This window comes from Lepidochelys kempii, chromosome 3, assembly GCF_965140265.1.
Source record: "Lepidochelys kempii isolate rLepKem1 chromosome 3, rLepKem1.hap2, whole genome shotgun sequence".
Classification (NCBI taxonomy): Eukaryota; Metazoa; Chordata; order Testudines; family Cheloniidae; genus Lepidochelys; species Lepidochelys kempii.
Genome location: NC_133258.1, coordinates 68,522,903 through 68,528,970, shown reverse-complemented (window position 1 = coordinate 68,528,970; position 6,068 = coordinate 68,522,903).

Genomic DNA, 6,068 nt, shown 5'->3' with positions numbered 1-6,068 from the left:
TCCTGCTGGTAATAGCTTATCCAAAGTGACCACTCTCCCTACAATGTGCATGGTAATCAAGGTGGGCCATTTCCAGCACAAATCCAGGTTTTCTCACACCCCCCCCCCCCCCCCGGAAACACACACACACACACACAAACTCACTCTCCTACTGGCAATAGCTCATCCAAACTAACCACTCTCCAAGTTTAAATCCAAGTTTAACCAGAACGTCGGGGGGGGGGGGGGAGTTAGGCTACCTTGCATAATGACTTAGCCACTCCCAGTCTCTATTTAAGCCTAAATTAATAGTATCCAATTTGCAAATGAATTCCAATTCAGCAGTTTCTCGCTGGAGTCTGGATTTGAAGTTTTTTTGTTGTAAGATAGCAACCTTCATGTCTGTAATTGCGTGACCAGAGAGATTGAAGTGTTCTCCGACTGGTTTATGAACATTATAATTCTTGACATCTGATTTGTGTCCATTTATTCTTTTACGTAGAGACTGTCCAGTTTGACCAATGTAAATGGCAGAGGGGCATTGCTGGCACATGATGGCATATATCACATTGGTGGATGTGCAGATGAACGAGCCTCTGATAGTGTGGCTGATGTTATTAGGCCCTGTGATGGTGTCCCCTGAATAGATATGTGGGCACAGTTGGCAACGGGCTTTGTTGCAAGGATAGGTTCCTGGGTTAGTGGTTCTGTTGTGTGGTATGTGGTTGTTGGTGAGTATTTGCTTCAGGTTGGGGGGCTGTCTGTAGGCAAGGACTGGCCTGTCTCCCAAGATTTGTGAGAGTGTTGGGTCATCCTTCAGGATAGGGTGTAGATCCTTAATAATGCGTTGGAGGGGTTTTAGTTGGGGGCTGAAGGTGACGGCTAGTGGCGTTCTGTTATTTTCTTTGTTAGGCCTGTCCTGTAGTAGGTGACTTCTGGGAACTCTTCTGGCTCTATCAATCTGTTTCTTCACTTCCGCAGGTGGGTATTGTAGTTGTAAGAAAGCTTGACAGAGATCTTGTAGGTTTTGTCTCTGTCTGAGGGGTTGGAGCAAATGCGGTTGTATCGCAGAGCTTGGCTGTAGACAATGGATCGTGTGGTGTGGTCAGGGTGAAAGCTGGAGGCATGTAGGTAGGAATAACGGTCAGTAGGTTTCCGGTATAGGGTGGTGTTTATGTGACCATTGTTTATTAGCACTGTAGTGTCCAGGAAGTGGATCTCTTGTGTGGACTGGACCAGGCTGAGGTTGACGGTGGGATGGAAATTGTTGAAATCATGGTGGAATTCCTCAAGGGCTTCTTTTCCATGGGTCCAGATGATGAAGATGTCATCAATATAGCGCAAGTAGAGTAGGGGCTTTAGGGGACGAGAGCTGAGGAAGCGTTGTTCTAAATCAGCCATAAAAATGTTGGCATACTGTGGGGCCATGCGGGTACCCATAGCAGTGCCGCTGATCTGAAGGTATACATTGTCCCCAAATGTAAAATAGTTATGGGTAAGGACAAAGTCACAAAGTTCAGCCACCAGGTTAGCCGTGACATTATCGGGGATAGTGTTCCTGACGGCTTGTAGTCCATCTTTGTGTGGAATGTTGGTGTAGAGGGCTTCTACATCCATAGTGGCCAGGATGGTGTTATCAGGAAGATCGCCGATGGATTGAAGTTTCCTCAGGAAGTCAGTGGTGTCTCGAAGGTAGCTGGGAGTGCTGGTAGCGTAGGGCCTGAGGAGGGAGTCTACATAGTCAGACAATCCTGCTGTCAGGGTGCCAATGCCTGAGATGATAGGGCGCCCAGGATTTCCAGGTTTATGGATCTTGGGTAGTAGATAGAATATCCCAGGTCTGGGTTCCAGGGGTGTGTCTGTGCGGATTTGATCTTGTGCTTTTTCAGGAAGTTTCTTGAGCAAATGCTGTAGTTGCTTTTGGTAACTCTCAGTGGGATCATAGGGTAATGGGTTGTAGAAAGTGGTGTTGGAGAGCTGCCGAGCAGCCTCTTGTTCATATTCCAACCTATTCATGATGACAACAGCACCTCCTTTGTCAGCCTTTTTGAATGAGTTTGTGTGTGTATGGGGGTGGGGGGGGGTGAGAACCTGGATTTGTGCTGGAAATGGCCCAACTTGATGATCACTTTAGATAAGCTATTACCAGCAGGACAGTGGGGTGGGAGGAGGTATTGTTTCATGGTCTCTGTGTGTATATAATGTCTTCTGCAGTTTCCACAGTATGCATCCAATGAAGTGAGCTGTAGCTCACGAAAGCTCATGCTCAAATAAATTGGTTAGTCTCTAAGGTGCCACAAGTACTCCTTTTCTTTTTACTCTTTGAGTATAGTTGTGTACCTCCTTATAGTAATTTCATCTAGGCCACATTTCTCTAGTTTGCTTATGTGACTGTCATGTGGGACTGTGACAAAAGCCTTACTAAAATCCATTTATATCACACCTACTGCTTCCCCTCATCCAGTAGGCCCATTATTCTGAATGTTATGAAGTGTAGAGAATTGATAAGAAATGTTATCAGAGCTAAGGACAATAAAGAGTATGAAAAGTATATTAGGAACAAAAGAAATCCTACCAATTGTATAGGGGGTATAGACATAACACTGGATGGAGATGGTGAAATTGTTAATAATGATGCAGAAAGTTTTCAATAAATGTTTCTGTTTAGTAAAGAAAGAAGCAGGATGATTTAATCATATCACAAGGATGATTAAATACTTTCCACCTGATCAGCAGACCCAGGCAACTTGCATTGAAGAGATCTAAAACAGTTGGCTAAGCAAATCTCTGGCCCACTAATGTTAATTTTTAATACAGTTTGGAGTGCTTGGGAAGTTCCAGAAGACTGTAAGAGTACTAATATTGTGCCCACATTCAAAAGGTGAAAGCTGGATGACCATGCTGGTTAGCCTGACCTCAATCTTGGGCAAAATAATGGAAAGCTGATACAGGATTCAATTGTTAAAGAGCAGGAATATAATTTATGCCAGTCAAAATGGGTTTTATAGAAATAGGTCTTGTCAGACAAATCGGATTTCATTCTTTGATGCAATTACGAGTTTAGTTCGTGAAGATAAAGAGTTTGCAGCCGTGGTGCAGCCTCCTTTGGTTGAGGATACAAAGCTCCACTTAGACAGTGTGGTCCTTAGTTTAACAGTATTCTTGGATTCCTTGCTGACATTAAGCTCACACATTTGGGCTAGGAGACTCCATCCCATTCTGGTGGATGATGACCTGGCCTCAGTTATTCATCCCTTTGTCACTTCTCGGCTGGACTATAGCAATGTGATATACCCAGGCATGAAGCCATCAGCATATGGGAAAATCCAACTAGTACAGAATGCTGCAGCACATCCCTCAGAAACACAGGCTACCATGAACACATAACACTGTTCCTCTGCTCTCTACACTGGCTTCCCAGAGAATTTCAAATCAAGTTCAAGGTCTTGGTCATTATCTTCAAGGCACTCCATGGCCTGGGCCCAGGATATCTAGAGACTGCCTAAAACTCTGCAGTGCAGACCATGGTCAACTACATTCATCTAGCACAATTGGAACTCTCTACAATAAGAGGGTCTTTTAAAGCTTGTCTGTGTGGGAGACAGAACTTTCTCAGAGGCCAGACTGAGACTGTGGAATTAATTTCCTCAGGAGCTGAGGACCATCCCAAACCTAACAAACTTCCGCTCCAAGTAAAAGGTGCATTTCTTTTGACTTGCCTTCTCTTACCTAAACACACAGCAACACGTATAATTAAATAAATAATACAAAACAAACCTAAAACCCCGCCAAAAACACATGCTCCACTGCACATACTTCTGTCCCTTGACAGAGCGTGAGAGAACAACCAATGCATGACAGACATGTAGTCACATCGTTTATTGCTAGGGCCCTACCAAATTCACCTCCATGAAAAGCACATCACGGACTGTGAAATCTAGTCTCCCTCTGTTAAATCTGGTCTCCCCCTGTGAAATCTGGTCTTTTGTGTATTTTTACCCTATACTATACAGATTTCACAGGGGAAACCTAGCGTTTCTCAAACTGGGGGTCCTGACAAAGAATGGAGTTTGAGGGGGGGGTCACTAATTTATTTTAGGGGGCCACGGTATTGCAACCCTCACGTATGTGCTGCCTTCAGAGCTGGCAGCCGGAGATCAGTGGCTGTTGGCCGGGTGCCCAGCTCTGAAGGCAGTGTCCCCCACAGCAGCAGCAGCGCAGAAGTAAAGTGGCAATACTATAACATGCCACCCTTACTTCTGCATTGCTGCCTTCAGAGCTGGGTGACCGGAGAGTGGCAGCTGCTGACCGAGGGCCCAGCTCTGCAGGCAGTAGCACAGCAGTAAGGGTGGCAACACCCTACCATGCCGTCCTTACTTCTGCACTGCTGCTGGTGGCAGCTCTGCCTTCAGAGCTGGGCTCCCAGGCAGCAGCCGCCGTTCTCCAGCAGCTGATCTCTGAAGGCAGTGCTGCCACCAGCAGTAGCACAGAAGTAAGGGTGGCAGTACTGCAAACCCGCCTTACAATAACCTTGTGATCTACCCCCGCCTCCTAACTCCTTTTTGGGTCAGGACCCCTACAATTGCAGCACTGTGAAATTTCAGATTTAAATAGCTGAAATAATGAAATTTACAAATTTTTTAAATCCTATGACCGTGAAATTGACCAAAATGGACCGTGAATTTGGTAGGACCCTAGTTATTGCACTGCTAGAAGGTGCTCAGATACTACAGTGTGAGCACAGTATAAGAGCCTATATAGAACAGAAATAGACGTAATACACTTTCATTTTGTGAGGTATTTGACTTAGTGCCACACAAGACTCTGATTAAAGAGTTAGCACTATACAGTATCAATAAAGCACACATTAAATTAATTAGGAACTGACAGATCACAGAAAGTACTTGTCAGTAGAGAATCATCACTGAATCCCTGTGTTTTTTAGTAGCATTTCTCAGGGATCAGTACTAGGCCCAATGCTATTCAACATTTTCATCAATCATTGGGAAATAAATATAAAACGACTGCTGATAAAATTTGTGGATGACTGTCAGAGGGCATGTATCCTGACCCTAGATTTCTCTTTAAAAGCAGTCCCCATACACTCTTACATAAATTTTCACCATATTATATTTTATTTACAATGTCTTATGCAGCTTCATGTCCCATCATCATAAGACTTTCCCCAAACTACAATGTACTCCCTAGGTACAAGGTGAAAGGGTAGGCGAGAGGTGTCATTTCTCTGAGATCCTGGTCTACTTTGCCCTTCCTTCCAGCTGCCTTTTCCTTGCCCTTCTTGTTTCCTATTTAACAATCTTCAGCTGATGAGTTGAATCTCCTTGTTAACTGGTTAATCACACAGTCCTTAATCAATTATCTCCCAATTAAGCCTATGTGGGAAAGTTTACAGAGTGGTGAGTTCAGCCTTTTGCTACTCCCACTGTCACAAAGGCCAAGTCTACACTATGGAATTAAATTGACTTCAGTTATGTTGGCGATCATAAGTCACTTTAATAACAGTGGTTGAGCACTTCCACATAATGCTCCTTGTGTCGAATGAGCGTGTCCACAGTCATTGCTCTTGCACTAATAGAGAAAGCATTGCATTATGGGTAGCTATCCCACTGTGCAACTTGCCACCTTCTGTCACTCTCTGCTGCTGAGAGCTCTGGGAATGGATTGCCGTATATTATGGGCATGTGCTCACCATCCCGTGATGCAGTTCTTTCTGTCCCATCATTTCAGGGGCTTCTTACTTCATTTCATGCCATTTTTCAACAGCCCTTGTACACTGTGCCTGCCATCTCTGCCTGACAGCATGGATCTTGAGCTGCTGATCATTCTGGTGATGAGCATTATGAACACAATGTGGCTGGTCCTGCAATATTTCATGAGCAGCAAAACAGAGAGTGAATTTGTGATGCCTGCTCTGCTGTCTGCCATGGAAACAAATAATTTAAGATTGTTGCTGGCATTCACGGAACAGCTTGCCACAGTACTGGGCGTGGGAAAGAAGCACTGAGTGGTGGCGTCGCATCTTGATGCTTGTATGAGATGACTAGCAGATGCTGCAAAACTTTCAGATA